This window comes from Martes martes (genome assembly GCF_963455335.1).
Source record: "Martes martes genome assembly, chromosome: 14".
In the NCBI taxonomy this organism is placed as follows: domain Eukaryota; kingdom Metazoa; phylum Chordata; class Mammalia; order Carnivora; family Mustelidae; genus Martes; species Martes martes.
In genome coordinates, this window is record NC_137902.1 from 9548513 (window position 1) to 9566682 (window position 18170).

At 38.5% G+C, this 18170-nt stretch overlaps 1 protein-coding gene and 1 pseudogene across 8 annotated transcripts in view; one reads left to right on the forward strand and one right to left on the reverse strand.

Annotated features, from left to right (window-relative positions):
• ATE1 (arginyltransferase 1) overlaps nt 1–18170 on the forward strand; it is a 161631-nt gene that overhangs the window by 31333 nt on the left and 112128 nt on the right. The gene's annotated exons all lie outside the window — the stretch shown is intronic.
• LOC308355446 (ubiquitin-ribosomal protein eS31 fusion protein-like) lies at nt 12263–17056 on the reverse strand (annotated as a pseudogene). The gene is made up of 2 exons: nt 17052–17056; nt 12263–12738 (listed from the first exon to the last, which is right to left on the reverse strand). The product of its transcript is annotated as a ubiquitin-ribosomal protein eS31 fusion protein-like (transcript).

The window sequence follows — 18170 nt, forward strand, 5'->3', positions numbered from 1 at the left end:
ATGTGCAGAAGTTGCATGGAATAATTTTATTCTCTTATGTGGTTGTGATACTAGACTGACTTATGGTCATTTATTCAGTTTGTTTTGAATTTGAGGTTTACTTCTTAATTTTAGTGTTTCAATAGGTGATGCATTTATGTGGTTCCAGAGTCACCCAAAAAGATCCACTCAGAGAAGTCTTCTTTCCACGTCTCCTCCAGCCTGTTCCCTGCCCTCCAGTAATAATCATTTTTTTTTTTAAGATTTCATTCATTTATTTGACAGAGCGAGAGATCACAAGTAAGCGGAGAGGCAGGCAGAGAGAGAGGGGGAAGCAGGCTCCCTGTTGAGCAGAGAGCCCGATGCGGGGCTCGATCCCAGGACCCTGAGATCATGACCTGAGCTAAAGGCAGTGGCTTAACCCACTGAGCCACCCAGGTGCCCCCAGTAATAACCATTTTGATGAGTTTCTGGTTTATCCTTCTGGTGTTTTGTTTGGTTTTGCAAAAGTAAACAAATACATATGAATAATCTTATTTTTCTCATTTTCATGAAGATAAACATCCTGTGTACACTTTTTGGCACCTTTCTTTTTTCCCTAAAAACATACCCAAGGTCACAGTCCTAGCATCTCATAGAGAACCCTAATTCTTCGTTATTTCAGCTACATGCTGTTTTGTGAAGGGATGTGCTGTAGTTTATTGAAATGGTCTCTTGCTAATGGACTTTTAAGTTATTTCTTTTCTTTTCTTTTTTTAAAGATTTAGAGAAGGAGAGCATTTGAGTGGGGAAAGGGGCAGAGAGAGAATCCCAAGCAGACTCCCCTGCTGAGTGCGGAGCCCAACATGGGGCTCAGTCCCAGGACCCGTGAGATCATGACTTGAGCCAAAATCACGAGTCAGACGCTCAACTGACTGAGCCACCAGGTGCCCCTAGGTTATTTGTAATTTTGTGCTGCTATAGGTAGTATAATTTTGTCATTATGTGTTGTGTAAAGGTGTGCTTTTGTGGTCGATTTCATAGAGTGCATCAATGGGCAGAAGTTCATACAATGTTGCTAGATTTTGCCAAATTCCCTTCCCAGGTGTTCCCTTCTGCACTACAGCTTACAGGAGGGCATTACTCTACAGCATACCCTATGGAGTATGGTACCAGACTTTTGGTTTTTTGATGACAGGTGAGAAATATACCCCTGCTTAATTTTTAAATTATTGGGAAGATGTTAGAGGAAGTATCTTATTTTGCAATCATAGGCTGAAATATTTAGAGAGAATTGTGTTTTGCATTTCTACTTTATACAGTTTTGGGGAACAAGTGGCAGACGGATGCCCATGGCAACAGGAAAATGAACGGAAGTGAGCAGTCAAGTGGATGTGACAGAACTGACATCACTTGATTGTCATGAGTAACTAGGAAGGTTCTTAGGAGTGTAAATTCTGAGGTTTCAAGGTTATCTTTCTAACAACCAGCCTCTTGAATGACCCATAACTTTTTTCTCAGTAAGAATATGAATCTGCTCTGATAGATTTAGTGACTGAACCCAGGTTCTTACCTTAATAAAATATATTTTTTTAAAATATTTTATTTATTTATTTGACACAGAGAGAGGGATGACAAGTAGGCAGGGCAGCACAGAGAGAGAGAGCGAGGGGGAAGCAGGCTCCCTGCTGAGCAGAGATCCCGATGTGGGGCTCGATCCCAGGACCCTGGGATCATGACCTGAGCTGAAGGCAGAGGCTTTAACCCACTGAGCCACCCAGGCGCCCCACCTTAATAAAATATTTAAGCAGCAGGAAATAAGATCTGGTCTAACTGGTCTGTATGAAGTGTTCCATTTGCACTAAAGAGGTAGACTTATACTTGCCCTTTCCCCTTCATTGTGGAATAAATGTGTGACTTTGTGTGTATATATATTTATATGTATGTGTACATAATCTCATAGTCACATTGTTAGAGAATTAAAAGAATTTTTACTTAAATTTGAAGAGAAATACATATTCCTACTTTTCCATTTACTTATTGGTTGATTGATTGATTATGAGGTCGAGCCTTTTACCTGAGACAGAGTTAGGGAGGATAGAAAGTAAGCCTGGCTTGTATGATTTGCTTATAAGTCACTGTGTGGTCACATCCTGAGGCACACCCAGTGTCAAGCAGAAGGGGCCTTCTGGTGGCATCATTACTGTGCAGCCCTCTCCGTTGCCTGCAGTCCCTGGGGCTAGAGTAAGGGATTGGGGAGCTGCTGCCCATGGATCGTGATCTCTCTGACTTCATTCTCCTTCCATGGTATTGACTAGAACCCTCCTTAAACTGCTTGTTCCTGGCTTTGTTGTTGGCAGTTTAACACCTGCCTGCTTTTAATAAATTCCTATCAAAGATCACGAAAGTGTTTCCTTTTGGGAGCATACCATTCTCTATCTGATTTAACAGAGTTCTCAGGCTTCATGATCACCCCTGTTTTATGTTTTCATTCTTCCTTTTTTTTTTAAACGATGTTTTTATTTTTAGAGAGAGAATGAGAGAGCGACAGTGCGTGTACAGAGAGAGGAGCAAAGGGAGAGGGAGAGAGAGTCTTAAGCAGACTACACGTTGAGCATAAAGCCCAATGCAGGGCCTGAGCTCACAAGATCATGACCTGAGCCGAATCAGGAGTCGGTGGCTTAGCCAACTGCACCACCAAGGCACCCCTTCATTCTTCCCTCTATATCACACATTCACGAGTTAGTAACAGGAAAGTATAGTGGAAGATGAAAATAGTTTCTCACCTGCTAGGTGTCTTCGTCAGCACTAGAGCCACTCTCTGGCTTAATTACACAGCACATCGTCTTTGCTTTTGTTCAGATAGTTTATGACACAGCACACTGACTGTGTGGATGAAGCAAGTGGAAATGTTACACTAGGCCGTAAGTACCCAAGTGAATAACATTAGGAGAGTTTTTCTCTGTTTGATTGTAGGTAATCAGGACATTCACAGTGTTACCATTTATTGTTTTTTAAGGAAATCTTTAAAAAACTTTTTAAAAAGATGACTAATTTTTTTGGGGAGTTTTAGGTTAAAAGGCTTTTTTTTTTTTTTTTTTTGAGAGAAGCTCACATGTTACTTGAAAGACATAGCCCTAAGATTAATAAGTATATCTGAATGATTTATTTTTAAAACACTTTGAAGTTGAAAATTTCAAGCATTCATAGGATAAAGACAGTATGGTAAACCCCTGTGTGCCCACCGTTGGGCTACAACATTGTCCCCACAGCCTTGATCCCTCCTTATCACTTGTTGTTTGTTGGGTTTTCCAAAAACAAGCTCCAGAAATTATTCCCTTTTACCTACAAATACCTTTTTTTGTTTGCAGATTCCATCAGGGCGTCTTGTGTTAATTTAAAACTTAGGACTGAGGTTAGTTCAAACTACTGTGCTTTCCTGGAAAGCCGTTTTCTAAATTAGCTCAGAGAACTTCCTATGAGAGTCTCAAATATAAGGAGACCTCCTCTTCTGAAGAATACTTACTTTGGGGAAAGTTATCTTCATTCAGGCATATATGTTTCGACAGTGTGATAAAGAAAAGGGGAGATGGTTGTGATGGGTCCATGCTGACCCCATGGAGCAATGAAAGGTTACAACACTGGATTGTTTTCTCACTGCCGCCACGAGGTGGCGGTCTAGGTCCACATCCTAGCTCCACTCTGTCCCTGAGCCCCTGTGCAAGTTGTGTGCTCACTGCCTGTGAGGTTCGGATAAGTGCTTAACTTTTGCCCTTTGTTGGAAGTAATTTGCATTGAGGCATTGAATATGGTCATTATAAATGAGTCTTTGCTTCTTAGAGAGTTAAATATTTCCTGGAACTTAACGCAAAGAAGCCATTAACCGGTTTTTTTTTTTTTTTTGGTTTTTTTAAATCTTATTTATTTGAGAGAGAGAGCACGAGCAGGGGGAGTGGCAGAGGGAGAAGGAGACGCAGACTCCCCGCTGAGCAGGGAGCCCAATGTGGGACTTGATCCAAGGACCCCAGGATCATAATCTGAGCTGAAGGCAGACCCTTACCTGACTGAACCACCCAGGTGTCCTTGACCATTTTTCTCTCAATAGTTTTTCTCTATGTATATAAAAATAATGACTTATGTTTAGAAAAGTATTCACTGTATCAGACTGACATTTTTCTTCAATTCTGTAGAAAAATCACACACTCACGTATAGGCATGTACTGTTTTATAAAGAACTGTTACATAATTTGAATACAGAATTTGAATGATGGCAAGTTCTCAGCATTTTGAAATATTTGTTATTTATTTTTAAGGCCGGGGGGAACTTGAGTGAATAAAGGAGAAGGCTTAGATGGTTATTTGTACAATCAATTAAAAAAGTCACTTTTTACGAACAGCCACTAAATAAAGGGACTTTAGTGTGTCTTAAGTTGTGTGTCTTCAGTTTGTTTCAAGATATTTGTCACTAGTAGTAGTTAAATTACTAAAGCTTTTGAATCACTTACCTAGTAAAGCTTGAAATCAGGTAATGTGATGCCACCAGTTTTATTTTTGTTTTTCAACATTTCCTTAGCAATTCGGGGTCTCTTCTGATTCCATACAAATTTTAGGATTATTTGCTCCATCTTTTTGAAAAATACCGGTGGAATTTTGATCGGAATGGCATTAAAAGTATAGATTGCTCTAGGCAGTATAGACATTTTGACAATGTTTATTCTTCCAATCCAAGAGCACGGAATGGTCTTCCATCTTTTTGTGTCTTCTTCAATTTCTTTCATGAGTGTTCTGTGGCTCCTTGAGTACAGATCCTTTACCTCTTTGGTTAGGTTTATTCCCAGGTATCTTATGGCTCTTGGTGCTATAGTAAATGGAATCGATTCTCTAATTTCCCTTTCTGTATTTTCATTGTTAGTGAATCACTTACCTAAATATATTAGAACAGAGGCACAATTATATCCCCAGGATATTATTAATTTGGGAGGAGATGCAAAGGGGTGGAGTTACAGGTATCACTAAGAATGTTTTCCCTTAAGGAGTGCCTGGGTGGCTCAGTCGATTAAGTGTCCGACTCTTGGTTTTGGCTCAGGTCCTGGTCTCAGGGTCCTAGAATTGAGCTCTGTATCGGGCTCTGTGCTCAGTGGGGGATCTGCTTGATATTATAGTCTCTCTCTCTCTCTCCCCCTCTCCCCTGCATTCTGTCTCTCTTGCTTTCTCTCCCTAAAATAAATGAATCTTAAATAAAAACATTTTTTCCTTAAATTTTATTTTGTCAATAATATCTACAACTTATCTCAGATTATAAAATCATAGTCTTATACGACATTAGAAATGAAAGGACCTTAGTGATTGTATTAATTCTCTTATTTAGAGAATTAAAGTAGATTGTCCAAGATAACATAGTGGTTAGTGGCAGAGCAGTGTCTGCAAGTTTCCGTGTTTTTTATGCTAGACCACAGTGCTCATTTATGAAAAAGTGAAAATGGGCCTAAGTATTCAATTAATAGAGAATAACTGACATCAGTGAATGAAATATTCAGCATAAGCAGATTTTCCAATAATTGGAACATTTTTGTTACTAAGGTTTTATGTACTCTAATCAGTTAAAATGATCTCCTTTCCCAAATGTATGGTTTTCTTACCTGCGTTCTCACACAGGATACTGCGCAGGACTTGCCTGTTGTTAGTGGTTCTTATACTCCCTCCGAAACGTTCTGTACTTGCCGTATTTGCTGCGGCACATGCCCTCGATGACTCCTTTTTTCTCTCAAGTGTTTCTCTGTTTTAATCTTTCTTCCTTTTTTTTTTTTTTTGCTGTAAGTAGTTAACTGTATTAGTTTGTCTAGTTTGAGCATTCTTTTTCTTTCGAATTTGTGGTTTCTTGATTTTTTAAAAAATTTTAAAAAATTTTTAATTTTTTATTTTCTTGATGTTTTGTTAAAATATTTATTGAGCACTTCTGTGTGCCACGTGCTCTTCCAGAAGCAACTCGGTACAGTTAGCAAATGAGTGAGTTAGTCACATGAAGATCCCTTGCTCTTATGGGGCCCCCATTCAGAGGTGGGAGTAGGTGGTCAGAGACAATCCTTTAAACTATAAGCATCATAAATTGGTAAATTATGTAGTAGGTTAGCAGGGGATAAGTATTAAGGAAAAGTAGAGCAGGTATAAGGGAGGAGTGGAAATATTAATTATTGGCTTGGAAACTAGATCGCTAAGTTTATTGTTAGTGAAGTAGTGGTCAGGAGGAAAATGGGAAAAGGAGCTTAGACTTCTCTGAGAATTGGGGATGTAAACATTCTGTTTTGTATCCTCATTTTGACCTTATTCTCTTCTGGGCTTTTGTCTTTAGTTCAAGTATCTGATATTTTGGAGCAGCTTGATTACTGACTGCTAGTTAAATAAGTGTAACATATATATACATGCTTACATTGTTTTCTGAAACCTGAGGGATAGGGCAATGACATGGAATGCTAGGCTGTCAAGGAGAGTGTTTGGCATGAATGGATGTTGATTTTTTTTTTTTTTAATAGTTGCTTATTTGAGAGAGAGAGAGAGGACATGTGCTCGTGGGCAGAGGGGCAGAGGGAGAGATTCTTCGAGCAGACTCCTTGCTGAGCTGGGAGCCCCCAGCAGGGCTCGATCCCATGACTCCTGAGATCACCATCTGAGCTGAAACCAAGAGTCGGAGGCCTAACAAGCTGAGCCACCCAGGCGCCCTGGATGTGGATTCTTGGTTAAGAATCTTGGTTAACCTGACTCTGCATTCCTGCTTTATTCGCTCTTGACCTCGGTATTCTCTGAGGATTCCTGACAGTTTATGATCACCTGCATTCTAGCAACCAAAGTTTAGTCAATGATCATTTAACCAAGCACCTTTACCTTTATTTAATCCTCATGACAAACCCCGCTGTACTATTTTTGTCTACTGTTTGTTTTCTGTACTGCTACACTTACATAACTAGCAGTCAGTTGTCAAGCTACTCCAGAATTTCAGACATTGAAGCTAACGACAAAACCCCAGAAGAGAGCAATAAAGAAAAAAAAAAACAACTTGCCCACTTACTGCCTGTGTCTGTCTGGCTTTGAGCAAGTTTCTGATTCCTCTGCTTTATTCTTTTCAGGTTCCTCATTTGTAAACGTGTGGGGAATAGTACAGTGGGGTTTGTCATGAGGATAATCATTGACTAAACTTTGGTCGTTGGGATGCAATGATCATAAACCATTAGGAATCGTCAGTGAATACCGAGGTCAAGGGCAAGTAAGGGATACTCCTGGCCCACCCTGTCAGCATTTGCAAATTAAATTATATTTTTCTTTTTTGTTTTGTTTTTCCATTGTAATTCCAATATTTGAATTAAAAAGATCACACGTTTGAAACTTTAATACTAAATTTGAATTAGTTCTTTCAAAGGAAAAAAGTTCAAAACCAGTTTGATTCATCGATATGTAATTTGAGTCTTTAAAATCTCATGATACCACATAAAACTTATAAAAGGGATTAGTTGGTGAAGATTTGTACATGTATTTCTTACCTGCTTTGCTTACAATGGGAAAGGAACTGAATGCTTTTGCCTTTTTTTTTTTTTCTTTCACTCTTGTGATAGAGATTCTTGCTTATTCCTTAGGGTACATCTCTACTTTTGAAAAATTAGCTCATTAGTCTACCGTAATCTATGGCATACTTCGTGCTGTTTTGCCTACTTATAAAAATATGGTTCCAGAATCAGAAGAAATACACGATGCCCAGCGGAGTGTCTGGAACAGAGCAGATGCCCAGTGAACGCGCACTGCGTGAACGAGCAGCCGGGTTGCCTGTTCTTGAGAAACAGCTGGAAAGAGAGCTCTCTTGTTGCCAGTGGAAAACTACTCAGAAAATAATGTTCTTGAAACTCGGCTCATGAAGCGAAAGGAGAATTCAAATGATGTCAAAAGCTCCTGACAATTGTCCTTCTCTAATAAGTAAAAGCTGTTTTGAATTTCCTGAAGGAGAGTGTTGAGAAATTTACCTACAATGAGTTAAGCACATTTTAGTGAGTGCAAAGCTCAGGTGATAGGAATAATCTTGTGAGCACGATTGGTCTTCAGCTCTTGTGTGCTAGGTCTGCTTTTGCCATTAAATCTGCGGAGCCTCAGGTTTTATGACCTCCTGGTAGTGACGTGACAAGTGAACAGTACTGCCTATTGATAACTAGTCCAAACCAGGAAAGTTTGTTTTTGCTCTGGTAATTCATTCGCTGTGCCAAATAATTTTAGGTAACTACTTGCATGATTAAGAAGCAGTTGATTTTATTCTAGTCAGTAGTTAGTTGTAAAGGTTAAAAAAATATACATGCCTGCTTATTTATCCAGAGCATAATTCTGCCTTTAAGGGAAACGGGGGATATATTTGTGTGGGTCTGTAAATACTGATGTGTGTGTTACATGTTTTTCTGTGACAGTCATTCTAGAAATAGTGCAAAATTTTTTATTTAGAAAGGCTCCATGTTCCTTTCTTCTGAGCTGTGGAAGAGGGTGATTTTTCTATTCAACCAATCATATAAACATTGAATTCTTAGCATGTTTCAGTCACTGTGGTAGGTCCTAAGGTTACTTACACGAGTACAACATGGTCCTTTGCTCATTTTATTTAACAAATAAAATGGATTTTATAATACTTTAATAGGAGTGCCTGGGTGGCTCAGATGATGAAGTGTCTGCCTTGGGCTTAGATCATGATCCCAGCATCCTGGGATCGAGCCCCACATCGGGCTCCCTGCTCAGCAGGGAGTCTGCTTCTCTCTCTGTCTCCCTCTCCCTTTGCTCATGCTTTCCCTCTCTCTGTATCTCTCTGTCTCAAATTAATAAAATCCTTTTAAAAATTGCTTAAAAAATACTTTAATAAACATCCTGACATAGGTTTACATTAATGTTAAAAATGTTAAAATATCAATATTAAAAATTATTGAAATAATTTTTATATTAATAGTACCTGAGCCTGGGTGGCTAAGTCAGTTGAGCGTCCCGGTCTTGATTTCAACCCCAGGTCATGAGATCGAACCCCATGTTGGGCTCCTCGCTCAGCAGGGTGTCTGCTTCTCTCCCTCCTCTCTGTCCCTCCCCCAACTCTCTCGCCCCCTGCCCCCTCTCAAATAAATAAATAAAAATTTTAAAAAATTATTGGGTATATATGTACCTGGTATGATGTGGAGATATGTGATCTTGCTTGGAATCAGTTGATTTGATAAGTGTGCAAGAAGTACCTATAACCATTATAAATATTTGTTAATAAAATAAACTATTAGTTTTTAATAATGATTAAATTAATGATAATATATTTATTTCTTAGTATTTTGACCAGAGGACTTTTAAAATTTTGTCTCAGTTGGTTTCCTGCTAATTTTTATTTCTAGGCTTTGTATTTTCTGCTTATCCTTAATTCAGGTCATTCAGATTTTGAAAGACACCCAGTTTTTCAAGGTCAATTTGAATCCTTTTGCCCAACTTAGTGTCATTTAATGATACCTGGTTTTGTCCTCAGTCTCTTGAGTAGCTGTTCCTCAGAAGTACTTACTGGAAGTTTCTCTGCAGGAAATTAAAGGTGTTTCTGGATTCCTGGGAAGATCAAATGAGCAGGGCACAAGTGGTTTCTTCTGTGACAGCAGTTCTTGGTTACTGGTGACCGCTGCTCTCTGGTTATGGGATTTCACATTGACCAGGTGTGACCCAGTTCTACAAAGTAGCCAGGGGCCATGAAGAGACATAGGGAAAAAGGAAAGACTATGAATATTCATTTATTCGTTCATGATTAATTCAAGTCATGCATGAATGCATGTAGGCACTTAAGCAGCAAATATTGAGTTCCTACTGTGTGCCAGGCATTATTTTAGACTCCAGGGGTGCAGCACAGTGAACAAGACAGAAATTTCTAACCCACAGATTACACACCTGTGAGGAAGATATAAAGTATGTGCGGTAAGTTATCGGAGTAATAGATGCTAATAGTTGATGAAGAAAAGGGGAGGGTTAGAGAGTGGTGGTGGTGATGGTTAAGTAAGGACGTCGAGAAGAGGCTCTGAGGGGAGGGGCCCCTTGGCAGACCCCTGGATGAAGAGCACAGGCCTGTGTGTTGTCGGAAGGTACGTTTCAGGGCCACAGGAGAGGCGTGAGCGGCTCACGTAAGGACTGGCACTGGTGAGGCCGGGAAATGGGACACAGGATGTCTTCCTCATTTATGTTGCTTGTGAACATATTTTTTAAAACCCTGCCTTTTTGCCCTTTGTTGGCTGAATTTGTCATTACCATAAACATGATGCATTCTGCTATAGTCTTCTTAGCTGCTTTGTTTCCTTGTTACGTGAACATCTGTTTATCACCATATCTTAGTTTTGTTTTATAACATGGAGATTTGGTATCTCTGGGTGTTACTGCTTTCGTGTGAATTTGATTAACGGTGGTGATGAATCCTTGGTTTAATGGAAGGAGAGCAAGAACCTAGAAAGGCTTCTAGTTTTGCTGCTAACGGACTACCGGGTGTAACACGTGTGTCCCTCAGTTTATCCAGATGCAAGCTAGAGGAGCTGGACTAGATTATTACCAAATTCCTTTTAACCATAAAATTCTATGGCTTAAATAATTTTTAGGAAAAATCCACAGGAGGAGCTCACTCGTAGTTTTTTCTTTTTGTTTTCTTTTTTGAATTTAATTTTTATATTTATGTACAGCAAAGCTCACAAATTTTAAGTGTGCAACTTATTGAAATGTTACATTTGTATATGCCCCTTAATCACCACTCGGATTAAAAAAGAACATTTTCAGCATTCCAGAAGGCTCCTTTTCTAGTCAGTACGCTCTCACCCAGAGGCAGCTCCTCTTCAGACCCTAAGATGTTCTTGAGCTTCATATACATGTAATCGTGCGATATACACTCTTCTGTGTCGCCTTCTTGCTCAGCATCTGTTGTGAGAGTCACGTGTGCTGCATCTGGGGGGGCAGTTTTCTCTCAGTCCTGTGTAGTCTTCCGTGGTGTGGGTAGCGGACAGTAAGTCCTTTCTCCTGCTGATGGGCATGCGGATGGCTTCCAGTTTGGGGCTATAATGAAAAAAGTTGCTATGAACATTCTTCTGCCTGTCTTTTGATGGACATGACACTCATTTCTCTTGGGTATATACTTAGGAATTAAATGCCTGAATCGTAGCGTAAAGATATCTTAGCTTTTGTGAATACGGCCCGTTTCTCGTAGTGGTTGGACTTTACGAGAATTCTTATTGCCTCACATTCTCACCACCGCTTGGTAGTGTACGACATTTTAATCAGCCTCTCTGGTGGGTATCTTTGGCGGTATTATATTGAAGATTAACTTTGCCTTTTGCCAAGCACCTTTTCATGAATGTATGAGCCGTTTGATTATCCTCATTTTTGGAAAGTGCCTGTTTAAGAGTCTGCCTCACCTTTAAAAAAATTAGGTTCTCATGTCTTTTCTCCTTATTGATTGCTAAGAGTTTTCTGTATTCTCTGGCTAGAGGTCCTTTCACATATATGTGTCTTTTAAATATTTTTTCCCAATCTGGAAATAACCTGTATGCAATACTTAAGAAAATGTTACAGTGAGAAGAATGCAGTTTTAAGACCTCAGCTTTGACACCTCCCCACTCAGTTTACAGATTAAGAGAACAACAGGTTTAAAGATTTTTCTAATTATGTAGTTTTCCAATGTTCATTTAAAAAAAAATCCCAAGATATTTTTCCTCGTAAGCACACTTTTAAATTATTTCCACATTTCTTATTATCTATTTTAATATTTTGTTCTAGTCCTTAATGTAAGTGTTGTAAACAAGCTTGCCTTTAGGTTATTAGGTCTTGTGGCAGAATTATTATTTTTTTTTAAATAAATTTATTTATTTATTTATCTGATGGCGAGCACACAGGCACATGCACAAGCCCAATGCAGGCTCGATCCCAGGACCCCAAGATCAGAATCTGAGCTGAACGCAGACCCTTAACCATTTGAACCACCCAAGTGCCCCCAAAAGATTCCTCCGTTAGAGAAGCCCATGATTCTGGACTCAGCACATGATGTCACCAACACATGAGTCTTTTTTTAGTGGGTGTTCGTTTTGGTGACTTTGCCAAGAACTTTTCTTTGCCCTTTGATATGACCTCTGTTTATGGTGATTTTGTTTGGTGCTGATAGTTTTGTAAAACAATGAAATTCTTTTAAATTCCATTCTCTTTGAGCTCTTCATGCTGCAGAATTTTATATATATATATATATATATATATATATATATATATGTATTTTTTTTTTTTTAGTTCATGTCTTTTATTATTAACCCATATACAATTGTTTGTCTTCTGGTTTGTTGAAGCAATAGTTCAGACAACATTTGCCACAATAATATCTGGCCAAGTGACTAGCCATAAACACTCCAGCACTATACTCAGTCGGAAGGGCACTCCGACGAAGGCGATGGATTTTGCCATTCTCATCCATCTTATAGTATTTCAGGACGGCCAGTTTAACCTTCTTTCTCTTATTCTTGGGAGTGGTATAAGACTTCCTCTTCCTTTTCTTAGCACCAACACAAAATGAAGAGCGACTCCTTTTGAACGTTATAACCAGGCAGAGTACGTCCATCTTCCAATAGCTTGCCAGCAAAGATCAGTCTCTGCTGATCAGGAGGAATTCCTTCCTTATCCTGAATCTTGACCTTCACGTTTTCTGTTGTATCTAAGGGTTCAACCTTGAGGGTGATGGTCTTCCCTGTAAGGGTTTTCATGAAAATCTGCCTCTTGGCAGTGGTTCTACCGCAGATCGCAGATTGGAAAGGAAAGTCTGTAGAATTATATTCTTATCTGGATTATAGATTCATCTTGCAGTCTTCACCATTTAATTTTAGAAATGGAAGCACTGTAACTTGAGGTAGTAAATAATAAGTAAATTTTTAATACGTTCAAATATATGTTATTTGTTTTAATAGATACTAAGTCACTGTAAGACGTACAACTGTCATTATAGTGAATACGTGCAGTGAGGTAGATGGTAATGAATGACTTAGTTATTGCCCAAATCTCTGCTGCTCTCGGAAAGTGGCAAGTAGTTAAAGAGTATGCATCAAAGTAGCTCACTACTTAGGGCATGCGTTAGCCAACCAGACTCAACACAGCGAAAGCTGTGAAGCTCTTTGTATGAGTGTTATGGACTTTTGTGATTCTGGGAAAATATTACAGTCTTTCAAGAGGCATTTTATTATAGTTCCTTCCGTGGAGTTGGCTTGAGCATTAAGCCATTCACCAATCTAAAGTGCAAAATCTTATGCTAGGAGGGGTAATTTTGGGTAGGAACCGTACCTCTTAAAAGGAGGGAAAAGGGGGCCAGTAATTCACTGATAATTTGTATTAGATTTTTCAGACTATAAACAGGCATATGGAATATTTTCAGTGAGCATTTTAATTAAATACAGATTGGGGAAACTGAATCAGAGCTGGTAGTGTTTCCCAGGATGAGTTTTGTAGAATATTCTATAGAATGTTTCTAAATGTTACGTGAAGTTAAAAACATACCAAAAAACAAAACTTTCTGGTCATGTAGCTTTGGAAAGCACTAGATTAAATAAAGTTGAAGAGTTTTTGTTTTTCTAACTTTATTGAGATATAGTTGACAATAGAGTATTGTGTGAGGTCTACAACATGCTGATTTGAAACCCATATACTGCAGCGTGATTACCACCATAGTGTCAGCTAACGCCTTGATTATATCACATAGTTACCATTTCTCTTTTGTCATGAAAACACTTTTGTGTGAAAACACAAGATCGATCTACTTGGGTTTTTTTTTTTTTTTAAAGCAACTTTCACTATATTGTACAGTGTTGTTACGTATGATCATAATGCTGGCTTTCAATCCCCAGAACTTACTCATCTTGTAGGGTTTTTTGTTTTTCATGGAATTCTTGAAGCCTTCAATATGTCAGTGTACCTTCTAATTCTCTAGGATGAGGAAGGGGAGGTGAGGCAGCAATAACATGCAGCATTTCTTGAACCCCTGTGGCCGTGGAGTCATGTTTTAGAGAGTGCCTCAGGAACTTGGTGTGCCACAGTACCTTTTGGTAAAACTGGTTTGGCTGAAATCATTTTACAGATAGAGAACTAAGGCCCTAATCATTGAAGGTACTCACTCAAGTAGATGAATCTAGTGAGATTCCAGATCGACTCTTAGATCATTGTTCTTCCTTTCTATTGACAAAAGAAGGGCATTTAGTGGCTTAGGGGACATAGGTTTAAATACAATAGGATGTAAGTATGATTTTCTTTGTCATCTTTTAAGGTTTATTGAAGCTTAATGGCTAGTCCAAGGGCTCCAGGTCTAACCAAATAAGCCAGTGCAAGTGTTAGTCCCTTCGGCCTCCTTGCCGGCAGGTGGATTAGAGAGTAGCTCTAGAAAGGAAGTTAAGGATTGCTTGAATCTGTTCTGTTTTCTCCCCGCTAAAGTCAGAGTAAACAGGATCTTTGTCCTCAGACCTTAGCTGTCACTCCCTGCTAAGTACAGATTTAATTCTATTCTCTGGATGACTTGTTCAATGGGTGTTAGCTATGTAGGCTGCTTTTGAAGGTTTTGTTTTTCTGCAGTGAAATGAAATAATGAAACTATTTTCTTCTGTAGAATCAGATTAATGTCTGAGAGTTGGAGATTCACGAGAAACACATTCTTAACAAAACTTAGTTCCTGCACTGCCTTAAAACAGTCAATTTCCAGTAGTCCAAATATGGACCAGCAGTTGTGGGAGAATGGAAAGGAGCCTCATTTAACTTAATTTAGACTCTTCACTGAATCAAAACTGCCAGATTCCTGGTAGGAAAACTTAGCATCTTACATGGAGGTATGATATAGGTTTTAAATAAAGATTTTGTTAGGTTATAGCCTAAAGTTGTTAGACTTGTCCCCTGACAGTTTGTAAGTACCATGTGCCGGGGTGAAAGGTCAAGGAAGCAGGAACAGCGGCGGTATTTGGTTAATGCAGGGACACTTGGGTAATCGGTATAAACAGTTACATGAAAGACTTGAACTCCACTTTGACAAGTAGGCATAACTCACTTATATGCTTTGATTTAGAAAAAAAAAGTTATGCCTTGTAAAAAAATTGCTGTTTAATGTTTCTTTGTTGTTAAAATATAGGATTTAACATGGTTCCTTATTAAAAAGAACAGGCATTTCAGGAATATAGTAGCTTATATTACTTACATGTTGAATGTTTTCTATTGCAAAGATAAATAGTTGATCATAGTTTTGCCAGGCTATTTTTACAAAACCAGTGGTGTGCACTCTTCTCTCCTTCTTGCCTCCCTCCCCCACCCCTCCTCTCCCCCATCCAGTCCCCGGCCCGCGCCCCCCCGCCCGCCCTGCCCCCCCCCCCCACCCCAGCGTAACTGGCATGGTTAATAACAAGTCTTGGAAAAAGAAAGAAAGAACTTCCTGATCATAACTGACAAGAAGTTTAACTACAATTTTGTGTGCTTGGAAAACTGTTGAGAAAATTTTGGTAAGCGCTAAGTGCTTCTCTGGAAGGAAATAGAAGGTGTTATGACGTAGGCTACGGATGGAGCTAGAGGTGGTGAGGATACTTAAGCAAGGTCAGTAAGTAGTGTGGAACATGAGAACCGATCTGGGCCTATCCTTTTTCCCTTTTTAGAGGCCTGAAAGGTTTTTAAAAATAGTACTGATACCCTTTATGCCTGAATGCTAAATACGGAACATACTTCTTCTAATTTTAAAAAAAATTCGGGGCGCCTGCCTGGCTTAGTCGGTGAAGCGTCTGCCTTCCTCAGGTCATGATCCCAGGGTCCTGGGATCCAGCTCAGGAGGGAGCCTACTTCTCTCTCTCTCTCTGCTGCTCCCCCTACTTATGCTCTCTTGCTTTCTATCAAATAAATAAAATCTTTTTTAATAATTCAAGAGTAGATGAGATAATTGACAACATTTTTATGAATTTTAGCAAGTAAGTCCAGGTAGTAGTGTTACTGATGTTGTAAGGAGAAACCTGTTTGCGTTTGAAAAGCCAGATGTCAGGGAGGTTGTTCCTATTTTCAACTGTATAAATCAACATGTCTTAGACGTAGTCTTTAAAATAGATAAAATAGATAAAATAAAATAGATAAAAACTGTGGCTATATTTATTTCCCGTTGTTTCTAGAATGATGAAGTATATTCCTGTCTGTAAAATCAGTAAGATGTTTTGTAAGCATATTAAATTCTTTAGTTTCTCAACATTTTGCCTAAATATCTAAAATAGGATCTTTTCCTTAAACTTACTAACTTAACTATGCCCATAACATAATATTTTTTAAATAGCCATATTAGTATAACTATGTTAGAAAAGTGGTGTTAATGTGGACTATAGACTGTGGCCATACTCTTTTTGTTGTTGTAACAGCATCATTGAGCCATTTTTATACTGATCAGACATTCTGATGGTATCTGTTAAGAGGCATCTGTTTCTACTGTCAGTTAGAGTGTATGTACAAATATATTTTGTAATTAATTTGCTATTTTATAGTTCTTTTTCAAAGTATTACCATTTGTTTTGAATATAATATGTGTCATTTCACAATGAAAATTTATTAACTAATTAACTGAAGGGAACTAGCCATGAGTTTTCTGGTGTCCTAATCGAGAAATAGCATTTTTGGACTTTTTCATGTCCTTTGAGTAGGAGAGTGAATGTGCACCTTGTGATTTGTTATTCTGTTTTTACTGGTTTGGGAATTGAGAACTTCTTCCTATGTACTTCATGTTTTGGCAGCTTTAAGCAGCATAGGAATTTTTAGGTCTATTTTGAAAAAGCTGTGACAGGAATGTTACATACACATGTGACAAAGGTGTGTGTCAGTTACTGGATCCACAGGGAGACCCTCATTTTCTTTGAGAGTAATCATATGTTTCTCTTGATTGTTATTTAAAGTCAAGTGACTTCCATCCTAACTGACACATCAGTTACTACTGAACCAGAACTTACTTCTAAGTCCTAAAGCATAATGTGTGCCATGTCATTAATATGCACATAGTGGCCGGAACCCAGGCAAGAGCCTGTTTCTCATTTTGAGATAAAAATTCTCCATACCTCATTTTTCTCCACTGTTAAAACTGGCTAGTCTTTCAGTTCTTTCTTTTTAGTCCTGGGAGGAAGGGTAGGGATAGTCTTGTGTTGGGCTACTGTGAAAATAATCAAAGATCACAAGGTTGCCCTTTAAATTTCAACAGAGTTAATTTGTTACATATCAGCATTATGAAAACTTAAAATTTTGGTATATCTTGCACTTTCAGAAAGTTCTCTTAACAGTTAATATAATCAAATTGTATATTGATATTTAAATTAAGAAAAAGGTTCCTTAAGTAATGGGACCTGAATGATAGTAGTTAATTACATGGCTTTCGTGTGCACTAGTAACATTTTACAAATATATTTGCTTTAGCTTTGTGGGGAGGAAGTGTCTGATATACTTTTTAAACTTTATTATAGAAAACTAGAAATATTCACAAAGTAGAAAGAGTTCTATATGAATCTGCATGTATTCATCTCCTGTCCTCACCAGTTTAATATAATGGCCAGTCTTGTTTTATCTACACACTATCCTACAATAGTTCCCTCCTGACAGCCCCCAGTGATTTTGAAGGAAATCCCAGACATCATGTAATTTCATTGAGAAATATTTCAATGTGTATCTCTAAAAGAGAATCAAATTATTTGTATTCCCTGTGAATACTAGCTAGCTTTGTTGTGGAGAGGAAGTTCAAGAGCGCTTGGAAACAAGCCTGTTACTGCATTTTATTGTAGTTATTTTGCATTTAGAAAGATCAAGAGTTTATACTACTTGGGTATTTTACTACTCCAGTAACTCTCAAAAGATTTGAAATGTTGATTTTATAAACAACAGCTAAAAAACATGATGAATTATCATCACGAATGTATGTGGAGTTATGTGACAGTCCTCACTTCAGAGCTGACCTGCAGTTTGCTTTGTCACTGGTTCCTGGCTCCTCCCTACCCTGCCAAAGTTTATGTTTCTTTATTTAAATGCTGAGCAATGGCATGTATAACACTTAGTTTCGGATGAAATTCTGTAAGCCTTGGCATGTGTCAGAGAAAGAGATAGTAGAGAGAGGAAGGAGGCATGTGTGCTTAGAACAGGGTGAACGCTGTGGCCAGGCACCAGAGTGGGCGGGACTCTCCTTTCATTCT